The sequence below is a fragment of the Magnolia sinica genome, chromosome 6 (genome assembly GCF_029962835.1).
Source record: "Magnolia sinica isolate HGM2019 chromosome 6, MsV1, whole genome shotgun sequence".
In the NCBI taxonomy this organism is placed as follows: domain Eukaryota; kingdom Viridiplantae; phylum Streptophyta; class Magnoliopsida; order Magnoliales; family Magnoliaceae; genus Magnolia; species Magnolia sinica.
This window is the reverse complement of record NC_080578.1, coordinates 103,047,237-103,068,344: the sequence shown is the minus strand read 5'-3', so window position 1 is coordinate 103,068,344 and position 21,108 is coordinate 103,047,237. Positions and strand designations below refer to the sequence as shown.

Here is a 21,108-nt window from a genome sequence, read left to right as displayed (position 1 = left end):
AGAGAGTTTGCTCTCCTCATCGTACGACTTACATGAAAGCTCGTATATAAACTCCTTGCAGTGTATGTGTGTTTGTGTGTGTGTGTGTATATATATCAAGTCAAAAGAGGCTGCCATAGTTATTTAATTACCCTTCGGTCCAATTGAAATATCGGATTATGGCACATGCCTTGCTTTCTTTTCCTCTGGACGCGGATTGCATCCTACCCCCATGAGCTCTGTGGGGCCCATCATGATGTAAGTGTTTTATCCAGGCTGTTCACCGCTTTTCTCATATCATTTTAAGGTTTGATCTTAAAAATGAGACAGGTCCACAGCTCCAGTGGACTACGCCAAAGGACACTGCACTAATAATGACACCCCCTGTTGAAACCTTTCTAAGAGCCAACGTGATTTATTTTTTTTTTTGCTGCTGACCGACGCCGGCTTGCTCGGTGCTCAGCCGGTGGAAACGTGTAGTGTGCACGCTCCTCATACACAGGGCCCACCGTGATGTTTACGAGAAATCTACACCATCCATCCTCTTTATCATGGTAATTTAGCCGTCAATACCAAGGTTGAGGCAGTTCCAAATATCAGGTGGGCCCCAAATTGGAGATTAATAGGCTGATCTATCCGTTGGACCACTTCCCGAGCTCTTCAATGGCTGAAATTTAATATGTACGGTTAATTTACGGCCCTCATCCCATGTATGAAGTTTCGAACTGATCGGATAGCGGGAACCATGTGATCTTGCATTCTGGACCCTTTTCGGGCCCCTTTGGCTTGCTTTCCTCAGATCTCAGGCGTGTAAAATCTTCATTATTGATTCTCTGGAGTCCATCCCGTGCTCTGGAGACTTTGGATCATGAAATCCATGCCTTTAACATCAATTTTCAATTAACGCTCCTGACTTCATCCTGTAACAAAAATACAATTAAAATACTCCATTAAGCATTATCATATACGTAAAATCTGATAATTACTGGGGTCTGATATGCAATATTTGACCCTGATCACAACCCCCAACCAGCATTTTGCTAGTCCCGAGCAAAGTATGCGAAAAATAATTTTAGAAATAAAAGATGATTCCTGTAACTCAAGTAACTTGTGAACAGACAGCTGAGATGTGAAAATTCTAAGATTCATGAATGGTAAGTAGAATTTTCTCCTGAAATCAAGCTCACAGTAAACTTCATAATCGAGGCTCACCTATTCATAAGGTCATATAGACGTGGATGAAGTAAAACTACAAATATAAGCTTGTCTGATACTTATCCAGCTCCCAAGAAGTTTTTAATGGTGGAAGTTCAATCCCCACGTTGTGGTCCACTTAAGCCTTGTAACTGCCTCATTTTCTGGTTCACATTTAAACTGATCTGAGAAAAGTGTTGAACGACGTGGATAAAACACTTACATCACTGTAGGCCCCACAGAGCCCTGCCCGGACAGATTACCGTCCGGGCTGGGGTAGGACGCAATCCGCGTCCTTATCCTCCATCCACTCTCTGGCCAAAAAGGTGGGCCTCGTCATCACAATCAGCGTAACCAAGACAGTGGCTTACACCATGAAATCATGCTTATAAGCTATAAAATCTATCACAATTAGATAATCTATATATTTCCGTTAAACAGTTGGATCAAACGCACCAGTAGTCGGAAACGGATTGGCTGCTCCCCCTGACACCAGCCCCGTAACTGGTGGTCGGCGCTCTGTAGCGCCCACCATGATGTATGTATTTCATCCATTTTTAAAGATCATTTTAGGGCTTTATCCCAAAAATGAGAGGTATATAAGTCTAATGTGGACCACACCACAGGAAAACAATAATGATTAGATATCCATCATTTAAATCCTCCTAAGGCCCGAAGTACTGTTTATTTGACATCCAATCCGTTGATCAGGTCATAAAGACCTAGATGAAGGGAAAAACAAATATCAGCTTGATCCAATACTTTTATGGCACCCAAATTTTTTTTAATGGTCATTGTTCATTCAACACTGTTTCCTATAATGTGGCCAATTGAGATGAGGATATACTTCATCCTTTTCTTTTTTTTTTTGTAATACTGTGAAATGATCTAGAAAAATAGATGGACGGCATGGATGAAACACATACATCATGGTGGTGCCCACATAGCACTGACCATCAGCCATTGGCTGGTGGCAGGGGGAGTAGCCAATCCGTTTCCACAATGGTCTTGATTACCAACCTATCGATCCCATTTATCAAAATTGAAAATCCGTAGTAAGCCAAGAGGCATCGCTACGCATCATACCAAGGTAAACCGGTTCCTATGCGTCAGCACTGACGTCACATAAAGTGGGTCCCTCTTTCTGAAAAAAGAAAAGGTGCATATAGTAGATCCATCTCCTCCACAACATGTGGCAGTTTATATGCAATCCGGACTGTCCATCTAGTTCACTTTCTCGCCGGATGGAAGAAGATTAAAAAAAATAAATAAATAAACAAAAATCATTCATCAGATCGTTATATCCATTTGATCAGTGGCTGTAAACAACCATTTTACGATCACCTTTCACTGCAGATAAGTGTATTAAATCGGATAGAATCGTAAATTATAGATAGTTTCAATAGATAAACTATGCAACATGATCATTACTAGATGGACGGATTTGATTCATTTGTTACATTGCCACATGTACCGCCAAGAGAAGGATCTAAAATGTTCATGGATCCACTTTATCATCTCCCAAACAGTCACGTTTGATCCCCACGCAAGCGAGAACCAACCAACCACACGGAAACGCCAGTGCACCCTCACAAGTAGCGCTGGGCATCGAGTGGAGTCTGACGGAGTTGGGGCTGACATGACTCGAACTGGTTTTGAAATAGGCCTGACTTGAACTCGATCGGACTTGATACCTAGTCTAACATGCCTGACTCGATCCAAGTTCGGTCTAGACTGATTCGGACCAAGTTCGATCTGGTTAGAGGTACTGGGTCCAGTCGAGTTAGCACTGAGTTGGATTGAGAGATGAGGGAGGGAGAGAGTGGAGAGGAGAGAAAGGAGGAGGGAGGAGGAGAGTGATGGTGGTGGGTGGTTGCCGGGCTTGGAAGAGGAGGAGGATGAGGGAGAGAGAGAGAGAGAGAGAGAGAGAGAGAGAGAGAGAGAGAGAGAGAGAGAGATTTTGGAATCGGTTCGGGGTAGGGTGCAGTGGGTAGGGTTAGAGAGTCGGGTCGAGTTGGGTTTCGGATCAAGTCGGGTCGAGTTATTGGGTAAGTACTCAAACTCGAACTCAACTTAGTTTGAGTTCAGATTGGGCAAAGCCTACTCAGTTCGGACGAACTCATCCATTTAGTTCCGGTCGAGTCGGGTCTGGATGAGTCGAGTTAGCTGGATTGAGTTGTCCCATGCCTGCCTCTACTCACAAGGATGCAGATTACCTCCGAACACTGAAGCTAGGTGAGCCTCACCATGATGTTTATTAGAAATCCACCCGTCCATCTGCTTTGCCAGCTCATTCTAGGACACAAGCCAAAAAATAAGGGGGCGTGGATTGGTAGCTACCCCACCGGGACCAAGCTAGATATGAACGGTCATGATTGGGGCTCTGTGGGGGCCATTGATCTATATATTTTAGGATGTCATTCATATATTTTGATGGATCATTGGAGCACGTGAGCTCAAAAATGAGGCACGGGGATTTAAAGCCTGTTGTTGAAAACTTATCATGGGGCGTGGAATAATGGGTGCTACCCTATTGGGTCTAAGCTAAAGATGGGCGGTCATGTTAGAGGCTCCGTGGGGCCTACATTCATCTATATATTTTACCATGCCATTCATATATTTTTTAGCGCATGAGCTGAAAAACGATGCAGATGGCATCTTAAGTAGAGGCAAATAAACATAGCCTGCGCCCTGGGAAGTTTTCAACAGTAAAAGCTCAATTCCCATTGCTTCCGGTGGTGTGGTCCACTTGAGCCATAACGACTTCCTTTGGAGGCGCATACCCTAAAATGATCTGCCAAAATAGATGGACACCACATAGAAGACATATATATCATGGTGGGTCCACTACTCCATGTAGTGTGATCCACTTGATGTTGAAAATCAATGGTTTTTCAAAATAAAAAATGAAAAATTCAAAATTTTCAAAATTTCGAGATTTTCCCGCCAAAACACTTTTTGAAAATTTTGAATTAAAAAAATGCGGTGTGTGCTTTGTCCCACATCGGAAATGGTTGAAATCTTTTTGTGGTTTATATGAGATGTTGTAAAGAGTATTCTTACTTGGAGCTTTTGGAGGAGGTGATACACGGGTTGCTATGCATTGGAACACACGCATGCGCGCGCGCTTGGGCTCGGGCATGGGCGTGGGCGTGGGCGAGGGCGTGGGCAGTGTGGCAGTGGTGGCGCTAGATGGCGCACTTTGTACTTCGCAGAGTGGTCACTCCCTCGCGACCTTACGCGAACCGGCCCAAGACGGTGCGACCTCGGTGCGATCGCCGTGCGATGGGTCTAGTGAGATGAGTCTGGTCAGAGCCTTAAGGCGGTATGGATCTGAAATGTTCTGTAGCTTCATAGGTGACTGAGAACGGTCGGATCTTAAATCCAAAACGTACAGCAGTTTTAGAAAATGGCTTCATGCCTTGAAAGTCAAACGGTCCAAAAACGGACGGATCATGATGATCCAACAGTCAGATCCTTTGATCCGACAACCAGAAACGTTTGTGATTAATCGACAACGGCCAGAAATATTTTTCAAATGTTCTGGACTATTGATAGCAGCCTAGCAACGGTCCACTACCTGATGTCTATATAAACTGGACCATTCCAGTCCGTTTTCATCATCTCAACACACTTCTCTCTCTTATCAAATCAGATACAATCCATAAGCTTCATTCTAAAATACTTAGCACATCTCCACCATCTGAATCTACCAGAAGAAATTTACTGCGTTAAAATTGTTCCCAATGGACCTATCGTGATTGCTGCACACTGGATCCAAAAGGCTTGTCTTATCCTAGAAGCAATTCGCCTATAACCCATCAGCAGTTGATAAGGGGGCAAATCACACTTTAAGGATAACGTATTTATACGTGATTCAGCCTAGTGAAACATTTGATTTGCGAATTATTATTTTTTAATATTTTCAGTGTATCCAAAATAATATTTACAACAATTGAGCCTTCTACACACCTCCTTTTTAAGTGATCATGTCGTAAAAATGATCAGTCAAAATGAATGAAGTAGGAATGCAGTGGATAAAACGTTCACATATGTTATTTTTGGAAGCAGATTGGCTGGAGTACCGCACACCTGGCACGTATCGTGCGAAGACGAGCGCTGATGCTCTTCGAGCTCTGAGTTGTACAAACGGTTCAAAGGAGATCAAAGTTACATGGCCCCACAGTGATGTATTTATTATATCCACACCATTCATCCATTTTTCAAGATCATTTTAGAGCGTTATCCAAAAAAATGAATCATATCGAAAGATCAATTGAACCACACCACAAATAGCAGTGGATAATGATATTCATAGTTAAAAAATTAGTAGGGCCCACCGTAACATATATATTCCATCAAATCTGTTCATAAGGTCACAAAGACCTGGCTGAAGAGGAAAAACAAATTTCATATTAATCCAAAACTTCTGTGACCCCTAAAATAGTTTCAATGTTAGAAGTTCAATTCCTCGCTTTTTTCAGTGTGGTCAACTTGATAATTAGATCTTTCTTATTTTTCATCTGAAGCCTTTAGACGAGCTAGCCAAATGGATGAACAATTGGGATATAACTCATACCTTAGAATGAGACTCACAGAATTTGCTGACGTCAATACACCAATACTGGTGTGTCGTACACCAGCCAATCAGCTTCCGTTATTTTAGGTTCTGGTGGGGTAACTATCCAATACGCATCTTGTGTCAGCACTGACATCACATTGACTGGATCTACTATCCAATACGCATCTTGTGTCAGCACTGACATCACATGGAGTGGGTCGCTTTTCTGAACCAATAAGAAATCGGATTGCACATTGAGTTAGTCTGTACAATAGACCCACCGTGACTGTATGTGTTCCGCGCAGGCCATCTGGTTTTTCTAGCTCATTTTCAGAAGCTGAACTCAAAATTAAAGTATATCCAAAGCTCAAATGTAACATACCACATGAAACAGTAAGTATCATGATTTCTACCATTGAAACCTCTTGGACCCTACAGTGATGCTTACTTATCGTCCAATCTATTTATAAGATCACACAAACATGGATGATGGGAAAACACAAACACCACGTAAACTCATCCTCTTGGTTGGCCCGTCTTCAACTCAGTAACGTTGATATCCATGCGGCCCCTACGCCATCCAAGCATGTTGAGGTAGTAAAATGGGGCAGACCGGATAGTGGCTAGGTCAAGCTTTATGTTGATGGATCAGCAATGCATAATCCAGGGATGTCTGGAGGCAATGGTATATGAAGGGAGTAACTTGATGTTTGCTTTATCATATGGATACAGGCTAGGCACTAACAACCATGCGAAATTCACTGCGGTTTATGAAGGTCTTTCTATTTGTGTTAATATGGGTCTGTGGAAGGTTATAGTTGAATCCAACTCCAATGTGGTGGTGGACTCGCTTAACCATGTCTCTCAGGTGGGCTGGAAATGGGTGCGTTGGTTGGCCCACATCTCTAGCCTTGACATGAGAGGCTCTTTTCACTTCGTCCATATCAAGAGAGAGGGGAACGGCCCGGCTGATGGCCTGGCCCGAGAAGACAACCAACTCCAAGGTAATAGGCTCTACAAAGCTTTGTGGGACCTCCCTCAGGTAATCCGAGGGATGGTGGTTTTAGATAAAGTCGGGTTGGGAACCATCAGAGAGATGGATCATGTATAGTTTCTTTACGATAGGTTGCCCCGAGTTATTATTTCGATGCTCTTCAGGCAACCCGAAGTATAGTCCATGTAAGTTCTTTTGTTGATATGAATCTCAGGCTAGATTCTAGCCTCTCCTCTAAAAAAAAAAAATTTAAAGAAAAAATAAAAAGGAAAAAACAAACATAAGCGTAATTCAAAACTTTTGTAGTTGCCAAGAATTTTTCAACGGTAGATGTTCGACTCATATTATTTCCTGTGGTGTGGTACATTTGAGCTTTGGGCATGCTTCATTTTTGGGCTCAAGCCCTAAAATTCTAGGGTAAAATGGATGAAAAGAGTGGACAAAATATTTAAATCCCAGTAGACCCCATAGAGTTTACTCAGTATGCACTCCGTACACAATTCGTTTCGAACTAATAATGTGCAAAAATTGGACACTTGGGGAGTCCCATACCACATAAAGGGTGATGTTATGGCCATACCACATAAAGGGTGATGTTATGGTGGCCTTAAAATACCATTTTAATGTGATTTCGGTGGTGGGAAAGGGATGCCAACTGCCTCCGAACTTACAGCTGCAGGAAGCTAGGTGGGGCCACGGCGATGTTTGTCATAAATCCACTTAGTCAATTCATTTTACCATGTCACGTTAGAAAATACACCACCACCTCCCCCCCCCCCCCCTACTTTGGTTCCCCTGCCTAAAACCAGTTTCTTTTGATGTATTTATTATTTAAGATTAAAGATACACCTTCCCATCTTTGGTTGGTAACCACCGCTGAATTTATAACGAATTAACAGAACTTCTGCCAAATAAGGAATAGGGTCTTGATGCAATAAGTGGCTCTCATCTGAGAAGGCCCCATAATGCGTAACGGTTATGGCTGTTACCATTAAATAACAACTATTACGTAACTGTTTTTTTATACCATGGATATGATTCAAAGATATAACTCCACATGTTTCCTTTGGTAAACCAATAATAACCTCATAACTTTTTCACTGGTCTATAATGCCCAATTCAGTGATGTGGTCGCAGGTTTGATTGATTCTTTACATGCTTGAAAAGGTGGAGTTGGAATCCATGATTTCAATCCTGGAAAACTGAGATCCAATCCACCCACACTGGATTGAGGGCTACTTCGCTTTCACACCGTGAGGAAGTTGGAGAGATCCTTTGTTATATGATATATATAGTAGGCTTTGGTTCTTTACTTGAGTCATTCCTTTACATCTTGTACTTCTCTTATGATGGTTTACAGTTGAGTGCTTGTTCGGTTATAATTGTTGTCCGATCTGCTCCTGTGGGCCCTGGGGGGGAAGAACTTCAATTTGATTGTTGGATAGGGTCTTACAGCATGCGTACTCGGGTTAACTGAGTTCATATATATCTTGCTGGGGTCCTCTGGGTCTGATTTCATTCTTGAATACTCAAACCCACATCCAACCAGGCCCACATATCTGTTGGGTACTGTTTAGGGCCTATTTGATTTTTCAGTTCAACTGTAATTACTACTAGATGAATAATAATTATTTACCTAGTTAATTACCACATCTTTCCCCATTGAGATGTGACAACTTACTTTTTTAACAATTAAATCTAGAAATTTACAAAATTAATGTGGGGCCCATCATGTTGTATGTGACTTATGCACACGGCTCATTTGTTATGCCAAATGAATTTAGGGTATGAGCAAAAAACAGGAAGCTCAAGTGGACCATACCACAGGAAACAACGGGAATCGAATGCCTATCATTAGAAACTTATTGGGGCCCTTAAAAGTTCTGGATCAAGATGATATTTGTGTTTTCTCCTTATCCATGTCTATGTGACCCTATGAATAAGTTAGATGATAAAAAAACCTTAATATGGGCCCCGTGAAGGAAACGACTTTCAATGGTGGACAAATTAAGGCCACCATTTCCTTTCATGTGGACCATTCAAGTATTGAATCCGCCTCATTTTTTGGTTCATGCCCCAAAATATTCTAATAAATTAGAAGGACGGTGTGGATGTATCATATACACTACGGTAGGGTACGTCCACAGATTTAAGTCAATATTTTTGTATCCATTTTTGAGGGGGAATTACTCTTCACATTTTCAAACCAAGTCAAAAAGTAATAATTACTTATTTACCATTATTTACATGTATCATGGAAAATCAAATAGGCTCTTAACCGAAACAAGAGCATTTACATATTTGGGCACACTTGATGGATGGCTTTATGTCACACATGCATCACTTTGACACATGCTTGGTTGTGTAAATGGGCTCCTTTTTGCATGCCTATGGTTTGGGAAACCTCATAAGGTTGCAGGAGCAAACAAACAAATATATGTGCGTTGTTTCCATTTTTGTAGCCCATCAAAACTTTTATGGAACTGGTCATTGAGGGTTAATGGTTCCCAGTTGATGGGCAGAATGGATTTATACATAAAATACAGTGGACCTCAATGAGATGCCGGTTGCATAAATGGTCGTCGTGGTGTGCTTAAACAGTCGCCACTGCCAAAATCTCCAGCTGTGCTCAGAATGGTTCATCTGTTGGGCTTATTATGTGCAGCCCACAATGCAATAGCCAGCTATATCCACTTATTGAGTGATCCGTGCAACTGTAATTTCATATTTACCAATGACTAGATATTGTTTTCTATAGTCCTGTTCATCCTTTTAATAGCTCATTTTAGGACATAAGCCCAAAAATGGGGCAGATCCAAGACTCAAGTGGGCCATATGACTGGGAACATTGGAGCAGGAAATGCCTTTTTAAAAAAAATAGAGAGAGAGAGGAGCCGAAGGTGCCTAAAATTGAAACCCTCTTAAGGTCCATTGATGTTTATATGCCTTCTAAACCGTTCATGAGGTTACTCCCACTGAAATGAACTGGAAAAATAAAAATATTTGGCTGATCCAAAACTTCTATGGCTCCAATGAATGTTTGAACGGTGGGCATTCAGTCCTATTGTTTCCTATCATGGGGTCCACCTGAGATTTGGATTTGCCTCATTTTGAGGTCATGTCCTAACATGAGGGGGCAAAATGGATGGACCGGATGATTTCTCACAAACATCTCTGTGGATTCTAACAAACATCACGGTGGGTCCCACTTAGGGGGTTAAGTCAATGGAGAACTAATTTACCATGGGCGTGAAGGAGAGTTTTGAGTAAAGTCTGTTGGGCCATGGTGATGTATGTGTTTTATCTACGCTATCCATTCATTTTTCAAGCTCATTTTACGGCATGGCCCCAAAATTCGCCCAGCGTTGAAAGCTTCTCGGGGGTATACACAAGTTTTGGATCAAGCTTGTATTTGTGTTTTTCTTTCATTCATGTTTACGTGACCTGCAAATAAAGGAGAGTGCGGTTAGAGAAGGAAAGAAATAGTTAGGGACAACGTAATACCATAAAAATGCTTATTTTCCAGTAAAAGTACAAAGAAAACAAACCATTCTCACCAATAAAATAAAACAGAGAGTGACAAAGTCTTCCAAAGCAGTAATTAATACAACAATAACTTCAAAATAAATATAGAAGACGTAGTGAGCTCCTAGAAATGCTTCTACACGTTCGGAGGTTACCATTGCCGGATACCGATTGGGTGTTGCGCAGCACACCAACAACGCAGTGAGCCGAGATCCAATCTCAAGTCTCACTCACAAATGACAAACAAGAAGAAATATAAACTAGAAAAGAATTAAAACAATCCAAACAAACCACAAGACAAGATATATGTGGAAAAATTTCAAACTAGGGTAAAAAACCACGGATGCAAACTTTCACTATGAAGAAAAACGAACATTATAATGCAAAATACTAACCTCTCCCTTGAAAGAATAGAGAAAACCCTTTTCCCACACCTTAGAATTATTTCCCAGTAATTTTCAATACCCTAGAAAAGCCCTAAGGACACTTATATATAATTTAGGCAACTTTCCTTTCGCACCATTGTGAAAGATAACTCAAATTTCCACAGTCCGCATCAAAACCGGAAACAAATCCGCATAACCACGACTGGTCGAGCGGGCTACACGACCGGTCGAGCATGTCCCACGACCGGTCGAGCGCCTCGGACCCAAAAAACTGATGCTCGCTGGAGTTCGAGTTGAGCTAGTCCACGACTGGTCACGACTGGTCGAGCAGGGGCCACGACCGGTTGTGCGCGGCCCCATATGTAGTTCCACTTCTCAACAATTTTTCACTTAGAGACACATAATCATAAACCTTTGTTTTCTTCATTTAGAGTGCACCACCTCCCCGTCTTCAAGCTTGAAGACCAATCAAATCTGAACAGAGCTTCAGCTTGTCCCGTGTGACCGTCTTAATCAGCATATCCGCAGGATTCTCATTTGTATGAATCTTCTCCAGAGCAATCAATCCATCTTCTAGTAACGAACGTATGAAGTGATATCTGATGGTAATACACTTGGTTCTTGAATGAAAGGCTGAATTCTTAGCCAAGTGTATTGCACTCTGACTGTCACTGTACAACTTGCAATCTACTTGCTTCTTACCCAACTCTTCCATGAAACTTTGCATCCACACCATTTCCTTGCATGCTTCTGTAGCTGCAACATATTCTGCTTTCGTTGTACTGATAGTTATCATCTTTTGTAACTGAGAGGCACAACTGACTGCAGCACTACTTAGAGTAAAGACATAACTTGTAGTGCTCTTTTTGCTGTCGATATCTCCTGCCAAATCTGAATCCACGTAGCCTTATAGCTTGATTTTCGATCCACCATAACAAAGCCCTATATCCTTAGTACCTACCAAGTATTTGAGGATCCACTTCATAGCTTCCCAATATTTCTTCCCGGGGTTGTTCATGAACTGGTAATAACTCCCACTACTTGAGCAATGTCTGGTCTCGTGCTCATCATAGCATACATGAGACTCCCAATAGCTGACGCGTATGGGACTTTAGCCATGTGGTCCCGTTTCTCCTGCGTCTTTGCACCTTGCTCCTTAGATAGCTTAAAGTGGTTGGCTAATGGAGTGCTAACCTGCTTAGTACCTCCCATATTGAATCGATCAAGTACCTTGGTTATGTACTCTGCCTGTGATAAAACCAGTTTCTTATTTTTCCTGTCACGCTTTATTCTCATGCCTAGAATTTGTTTTGCAGCTCCTAAATCCTTTATGGCAAATTCTCTAGATAGTTGTCTTTTAAGATCTGAGATATCCTTCATGCTTGAACCGGCTACAAGCATATCATCAATATACAGAAGAAAGATGATGTACGACGTATCAAACTTCTTCAAATAACAACAGTGGTCTGTATGATATCTCCTAAAACCGTTTCCCGACATGAAACTGTCGAACTTCTTGTACCACTGCCTCGGGGCTTGCTTCAGGTCATATAGACTCTTCTTCAGTCTGCACACCTTGTTCTCCTTTCTTGGTGCCCCGTATCCTATTGGCTGATGCATATATATATATATATATATATATATATATCTTTTCTTCAAGATCTCTATGAAGAAAGGCTGTCTTAACATCTAGCTGCTCTAGATGTAAGTCCTCTGTAGCCATTATACTCAAGATCATGCGAATCGTAGACATTTTCACCACAGGTGAAAATATTTCAGTGAAATCCATACCTGCCTTCTATGAAACCCTTTCACAACCAATCTACCCTTGTACCGTTTCGAACCATCATGTTCCTCCTTCAGTCTGTAAACCCACTTGTTATGAAGAGCTTTTGATGAGGGTCGAATATTACATATCAAACCCCAATTATTACCTGATTTTACGTATATGATAATGTTTAACGGAATATTTTAATTATATTTTTGTTGTAGGATGAAATTAGGAGCGTTGATGGAAAAAGAGTACTACAAGCATGGATTTGACACTCCGAAGTCACCAGAGCAAGGGACGCACTCCAGAGAACTAAGACTGAAGAATTTACATGCCAGGGATCCGAGAAAATCAAGTCATTCACATTAAAAAGGCCCGAAAATGGTCTAGAATGCAAGATCACATGGTTTCCACCATCCGATTGACTCGAAACTTCATACATGGGATATGGGGCATAAATAAACCGTACACATAAAATTTTAACCATTTCATATCTCAGGAAGTGGCCCAACGGCCAGATCAGCCATTTAATTCCTTAAGTGGGGCCCACCTGGTCTCTGGATATGCATCAAATTTGGTCTCAACCCATTATATGAGGAGACAAAACAGATGGTCGAATTAGATTTTGAAAGAAACATTGTAGTGGACCCCACCTTGTGTGACATGTTCATAGTGCACATGTGCACTGTCCGTGCACCGAATGAACCAAGTCGATCAGCAGCGCTGACCCGACTTCCTTCCTAAAACGGATGTTTCCGTTTCCTGCTGCGTAATCGACGTCCAGAATCGAATTTTACAGACGCTGGTGGGTCACCATCATAGCTCAAGGGGACGATCTGATCCGTCTATCATGTAGAGGGGATCGAAAGAATCAAACCTAAGCTGATAGTTGTTAACAAAGCAAGCACACGTGTGCGCTACAGAGGTCACAAGCGGACTGCCTGCGACGTTCTAAAAGATCTCAGCATGATTGCTTCTCTGGGCCGTGTCAATGGATGTTCAAAACCATCCATATCTGACCGAAATTTCGTCCTGAATCAAATGGACGGGGTGGATTTCCCCGAAAACACTTATGTGGGGCCCACCGAGCATCGCAGCGTTGGACATGCGAAGGCTTACGCACGTCCGCGAAAAGTGGACTTCCGGGCGGTTGTGGCCCACCATATTTGATCAGATGGAAGATCTGATCCGTCCATCGTATAGACCAGCCAAGAACGTCCCAGGAGACGTTGATTTTACGGATAAAGTACAAAGAACAAAGGACTTATAACACCCCAAAGTTGGCTGCGAAAAGGGGACGCGGCTGTTGCTGCGACAACCTCTCCACCGATTCCAGCCTTTCCACCGCCCTTCCAGCACCTATAAGAGGAGTTTTGGACGTGGTAGGGGGGGGGAGAGCCAGGGAATAGATCCAGAGAAGAGAAAGAGAAGAAAAGAGAAAGAGAAGAAAAGAGGAGAGAAGGATGTTTTTATTTCATCAATGTTATTCTTCTTACTTTCTAATTGATCACATGAATAACTAAATTCCTTAGCTAGGGCTGAGATGAAGCCTCCAACTTGAATTATCCTTGTTTGTTGATTTAATCTTAACTTGATTGATTTGTTTCTTTCTCTAGTGTACTTGACTGGAATTTCCGTACTTCTTTATGCTATAAGCTTAACCAAAGTCTAATTATGGATATTGTGTGGAATATTATTCTAGGTGCTTGTGTCTGACCATGAACAGGTTTCCTATAGAGGAAGAAACAGGAATCAACATCTCTCCATGCCTGACCATGGATGGAAAGATATGATCCATATGCTTTAAGGAATTATACATTCTGTGTGCCCGACCAAGGACATAGAGTGCGCTTTATTTATTTTGATATCAATCTGAATTAGGGTGAATCAACAAGTATAACAAAGTTTATGATAATTAGGGGTGGATTCGAAAGTCCTAGTCTTCTCCTTGATTGAATTTTCCTTATTGCTCTCGGTTATTTTTCCATTGATTTTTGTTTAGTTTACTCAATTGCTAGCTTAAAAATTTGTTGGATTAGTTAAGAAGAGTCTTTAATTTTGAATTGTGACAACCAGTGCTCGTGAGAACGATCTCGTAATACGTACCATATCTACATCTGATTCGTATACTTGCGAGTTTAAAATCAATTAAATCAGGTTGGTTTAAATAAAACATCAAGTTTTTGGCGCCGTTGCCGGGGGCTGTTTCGGTCTAATTGGATTAGGATTCTCTCTTATCATAATTCATAGTCTTAGGTTCTTACTAACTTTAGGTTAAATTTTTTTGTTTTTAGAAACTAACCTATTTCCTGTTTTGTAGGGTTCTGACATAAACTACTAATTTGGTAATCTCTTTCCAAATTCTCTATTTTTTCCAATTTCTATTTTTAGAATTAGGTTTTATTTTTTATTTTTAGAAATTTTCTATTTCTAGGCTTTCTTTTTTAGAAATTTCCTATTTTCTAATTTTGGATTTTAATTCTTCTTTCAAGTAACTTTCTATTTTCTAATTTTAGATTTTGATTCTTCTTTCAAGTAACTTTCTATTTTCTAATTTTAGAAATTTTTTCCCTTTTTAGAAACTTAGCTTTTTATTTCTAAGATTGGAAACTTTCTTTTTTAGAAATTAACCGTTGCTTAGGAGGATTCTTCTAGCATTATTTTAGGAAATTCAATTTATTTTTGTTATGTCTACAGGAATTGAGGAAGGAAGCTGCTAAATAAGATTGTCTACAAAAGGAGGAGCTCTCAAATCTTCAGACATTCATCATCGCCTTTTCCGGGTTCTTCCTTCCAATTCTCGTTTACATAGCTTTCTCTTATTTTTAGGAATTCATAACTTTTATTTTTAGTTTTATTCATCTTAGGTTGCATCTTAGTTTAGTTTTCTTTCTTATATTGATAACATAGTTTATGCTAGGACGTAGATCTCTGAACATAGAACTAGCACCTTTCGATCCTGAAATAGAAAGAACCTTTCGTAGAAGATTTAGAAACATCCTATTTGAAATGGCGGAAGAGAATGGAACTAAAGCTCTTAGAGATTATTCAGCTCCTGTCCAATTCAATGCGCCTTCATGTATAGTGTTGCCTGCCACCACAGCAGCACACTTTGAACTTAAACCTGGGGTCATACAATTGTTGCCCTCCTTTTATGGTTCAGATAAGGAGGATCCATATCATCATGTGAAAGAATTCTTAGACATTTGCTCCACCTTTAAGTTCCAAAACTTTTCAGACGATTCGATCCGTTTGCGCCTTTTTCCTTTTTCTTTGAAGGATAAGGCGAAAGCATGGTTGAATTCTCTAAGAGTTGGGTCTATCACTATATGGGACCAACTGTCTAAGAAGTTCTTAAACAAGTTCTTCTCGGTTCACAAAACTAATGCTCTCCGTAAAGAAATTACGAATTTCACACAAAAAGAGGGTGAGCACTTTCATGAATGTTGGGAAAGATAGAAGGATTTACTTCTTAAATGTCCACACTATAGTTTTGAAAAGTGGCAACAGGTTCAATACTTCTATGACGGTCTAATACCCCAAAACCATCGCATGGTTGACGCCACCAGTGGAGGGTCATTCATGACCAAAAGTGATGTCGAAGGTTGGAATTTCTTTGAAACCTTGTGTGAAAACTCCCAACAATGGGACTATTCAAATAGAGGTGAAAGAACTCCTCAACCACTGAAGAAAGGGGGTATATATGAGGTAGGAGTTACGTCAGATCTTTATGCCAAAATTGATAGCCTGACAAAGAAGGTGGATGCTTTAATGTTAAACAATGGACCTCCACAAACAACTCAAGTCAAGTCATGTGCCATATGTTCTAGTCTCGCCCATCCTACGTAGTCTTGTCCATTTAGTTCAGCATTTCCAGAATTTCTCTCTGAACAAGTACATGCTATGAATACCTTTCGGAGACCCGGGAATGATCCTTACTCAGACACCTACAATCTAGGGTGGGCTAGGCATCCAAATTCTTCTTAGGCAAAAGGACCACAATAAGGAGGACCCTCTGAAAATCCTCCCATGCAACCTTACCCTCAAGTTGGCAGTCAACAACTTCAGCAGTTTCCGCAGTATCAAGAAGTGCCTCCACAATCTAGGAAATCATTTCTTGAGGATACACTCAATCTTTTTATGCAAAGTTCACTTCAATTTCAAAAAAATACCCAACAAACTTTACTAGCCAACCAGTAAAGCATACATGCAAATGCGCAATCCATTGCTAAGCTAGAAGTACAGTTGGGTCAACTTGCTGCCACATTGAGTGAGAGAGAGAAGGGCAAGTTCCCTAGTCAACCTGTGGTAAATCCAAAAGGATAGTATGGGATTGGCTTTAATTCAAACCAAGAACAATATCATGAGCAAGCCAAATCAATCATTACCCTTAGGTCCGGTAAACAGATCGAGAACAAAGTAGAGATGCCTAGGGAAGAATCAAATTCCAAATCAGAAGATCAAAATGAAGCAGAGAGACATACTAATGCATCGAAAGCCCAAAAGCACTCTGACTCTCCAGGAACCACTCATGTGCCATCTTGTGTGCCTAAAGCACCTTTTCCTCAACGTTTGACACCGGTTAAGAAAGGAAACCACTTTAATGAGATATTGGACATGTTTAAGTAAGTGCAAATCAACATTCCGTTGCTTGATGCTATTAAACAAGTTCCTGTTTACACTAAGTTTCTTAAAGATTTTTGCACTCAAAAGCGTAAGATGAATGTTCATAAGAAGGTCTTCCTTGCGAAGCAACTCAGCTCCATGATTCAACACAACACCCCTCCTAAATTTAGGGATCCAGGAGCTCCTACCATTTCTTGTGTCATAGGAGATCATAAGATTGAGAAGACATTGCTTGATTTAGGGGCGAGCGTCAATTTGTTACCATATTCTGTGTATGAGCAGCTAGGACTTGGTGAGCTGAAATCAACCAAAATAACACTCCAACTAGCTGATAGATCTGTCAAGGTGCCCCGTGGTGTTATTGAGGATGTGCTAATCCAGGTTGATAAGTTTTATTTTCCAGTGGATTTCATTGTTCTAGATACTCAGCCTATCCAGAATCCTATAAGTCAAATCTCTGTTATCTTAGGACATCCATTCTTGGCCACATCCAATGCTATCATAAATTGCAGGAATGGAGTTATGAAGTTGTCCTTTGGTAACATGAAGATCAAGCTCAACGTTTTCAATGCTGGACAACAAATGTCAGACTCAGATGATATATTTGAAGTGAACATGATTGAGAGTCTAGTGCATGAATCTTTCCTTGAATCTTCTGAAGACGCTCTTGAGACTTATTTAGCACATTTTGGCATAGATTTTGACATAGAAAGTTCCATCCAAGAAGTCAATGCATTGCTTGACTCTAATCCAGAAATGGATACAACAAAATGGAAAGCTAGAGTGGAACATCTTCCACCTTCTGAGTCTAAACTGATCCCTTCTATTGAGAAATCACCCGAAGTCGACCTTAAATAATTACCTGAAACTCTCAAGTATGCATTTTTAGGACCTTCTAAAACCCTGCCTGTCATCATAACTGCTAACCTTGATAAAAAAACAGGAGGGTAAGTTGCTTAATGTTCTTAGAGAACATAAGGCAGCTATTTGGGTGGACAATTGCGGACATAAAGGGAATAAGCCCCACGGTGTGTATGCATCGTATTCATCTTGAAGAAAATGTAAAAACATCACGTGAAATGCAAAGGAGGCTTAACCCTAACATGAAAGACGTCGTTCGGGTTGAGGTGCTAAAATTGCTAGATGTTGGTATCATTTACCCCATTTCGGATAGCACATGGGTCGGCCCAGTTCAAGTTGTTCCCAAAAAGTCTGGGATTACGGTGAAAAAGAATGAGAATAATGAGTTAGTGCCAACTCGCATGACTACAGGTTGGCGAGTTTGTATTGATTACCGTAAATTGAACCTGGTCACAAGGAAGGATCACTTTCTTCTTCCTTTTATAGACCAGATGCTTGAGAGATTGGCAGGGCACAGCTATTATTGTTTCCTGGATGGTTATTCCGGGTATAATCAGATTCCCATTGCTCCCGAGGATCAAGAGAAAACCACATTTACATGTCCTTTTGGTACATATGCCTATCGTCGTATGCCATTTGGGTTGTGTAATGCGCCTGCGACTTTCCAACGATGCATGATGAGTATTTTTTCGGACCTGGTTGAGCATTTCCTTAAGATTTTCATGGATGATTTTTCAATTTTTGGCTCTTCATTTGATGAATGTTTATACCATCTATATCTTGTCTTGGAAAGATGTGAAAAAATGAACCTGGTATTGAATTGGGAAAAGTGTCATTTTATGGTTCAAAGAGGGATTGTACTCGGGCATGTTATTTCAAGTAAAGGCATTGAAGTTGATAAAGCCAAGATTGATTTAATTTCTAGTCTTCCTCCACCCAGAACGGTTAAGGAGATTAGATCATTCTTAGGGCATGTAGGATTCTACAGGAGATTTATTAAGGATTTTAGCAAAATTTCTCGACCCTTGTGCAATTTACTAGCTAAAGATGTTGCTTTTGTCCTTAATAATGAGTGTCGGCAAGCTTTTAATAGGTTGAAGCATTACTGGCTTCTGTTCCAATCATCCAACCACCTGATTGGAGTTTACCTTTTGAGCTTATGTGTGATGGTTCGGATTATGCTGTTGGAGCCGTCCTAGGACAAAGATTGAACAAAATGCCTCATGTCATTTATTATGCTAGTAGGACTCTAAATGATGCACAACTCAACTACTTTACCACTGAAAAAGAATTGTTGGCAGTAGTATTTGCTCTAGACAAATTCAGGTCGTATCTCATAGGGTCAAAGGTTATAGTGTTCTCAGATCATGCAGCATTGAAATATCTTCTTTCTAAAAAAGACGCTAAACCTCGATTGATTCGGTGGATTCTCTTGCTACAAGAATTCGATATTGAAATTCGGGATAAAAAGGGTTCCGAAAATGTGGTAGCCGACCATTTGTCTAGACTTATCTTGGAGTCCACAGTGGATCCTTTGCCAATGAACGAGTCTTTCCCTGATGAACAACTTCTAACTATTTCTCAATTACCTTGGTATGCGGATATTCTAAACTATCTTGTTACAGGTCAACTTCCTTCTCATTGGACTAAACAAGATAAATCCAAATTTCTTACCGAGGTTAAACATTTCTTTTGGGATGACCCATACTTATTTAAAATTTGTCCTGATTATATTATTAGGAGATGTGTGCCTGAGAGTGAGTGTCATAGTATAATCTCCTTTTGTCATGATCATGCATGTGGTAGTCATTTTGGTTCAAAGAAAACAGCTGCGAAAGTCTTACAAAGTGGATTTTATTGGCCTACACTATTTCGAGACACCCATGCCTTTTGCTCAATATGTGATAGATGCCAACGTACGGGTAATATTTCCCACAGGAACATGATGCCACTTACCAATATTCTCATTGTTGAAATATTTGATGTTTGGGGTATTAACTTCATGGGCCCATTTTCCCCGTCATTCGGTTATGTGTATATCCTTGTGGCCGTCGACTATGTCTCTAAGTGGATTGAAGCAGTGCCATGTAAAACGAATGATCACAAAGTTGTGGTCCGTTTCTTAAAAGAGAATATCTTTTTTCGTTTTGGCACTCCTCGAGCAATTATAAGTGATGGGGGTACTTATTTTTGCAATAAACCGTTTGAATCTTTAATGAAGAAATATTCCATCACTCATAAAGTTGCAACGCCATATCATCCACAAACAAGTGGTCAAGTTGAGGTGTCAAATCGGGAGATTAAACAAATTTTAGAGAAAACGGTTCGCTCCGATCGTAAGGATTGGTCGCAACGTTTGAATAATGCTCTTTGGGCATATCGTACGGCTTTTAAAACCCCGATTGGAATGTCTCCGTACAGGCTTGTCTTTGGGAAAGCCTATCACTTACTTGTGGAATTATAACATCATGCTTATTGGGCCATCAAAACTTTTAATTTTGATTTGAACAAGGCTGGATCACACTGTAAACTTCAACTCAATGAGTTAGAAGAAATTCAAAATGAGGCATATGAGAATGCAAAAATTTATAAAGAGCAAACAAAAATCTTTCATGACAAATCAATTCTTCGCAAGACATTTGAACCGAACCAGAAAGTATTATTGTACAATTCCAGACTACGCCTCTTTCCTGAAAAACTACGTTCGCGATGGTATGGTTCGTATCGAGTAGTAAAAGTATTTCCTCATGGAGCAGTTGAGATTCAAAATCTAACAGATGGGAATATCTTCAAAGTAAATGGTCAACGGCTGAAACCATATTTAGATGATTTGGTGAACAAAGATGTTGAAGAAATTTATTTGGCGGACCCAGGTTATCAAGATTGATTAATTCATGGTCCATTCTTGTCTGGCTAAAGACGTTAAACTTAGCGCTCCTGGGAGGCAACCCAGTTTTTCATTCCATTTCACTTTTCTCATTCATGAGTTCAATGTTTGTGGGTAGCATTGCTGCAAACCCTCACGAGACTACAACTCGTCCACTAGGGGTAACGTAGGGGTTTAAAGGCTTGTTGCATACGCTAAATGCAATCGAGAGCACCTGCAAAAGTGGTATAGGTAGGATTTTCTTTTTACATTTTTATCATTTTGCTTTTGTTGATTTCTCTCTTATGCTGACTCGCTCTTACATGGATATTTTTTTTGGAAAGC

General features: G+C 40.5%; 1 protein-coding gene and 1 non-coding gene across 7 annotated transcripts in view; both read right to left on the bottom strand.

Annotated features, from left to right (window-relative positions):
• Positions 1–21,108, bottom strand: part of LOC131249351 (disease resistance protein At4g27190-like) — a 123,604-nt gene that overhangs the window by 33,328 nt on the left and 69,168 nt on the right. The window lies entirely within an intron of this gene.
• Positions 15,798–15,904, bottom strand: LOC131250282 (small nucleolar RNA R71). Its single transcript, XR_009173209.1, has one exon. It is a non-coding gene; the product is annotated as a small nucleolar RNA R71 (small nucleolar RNA).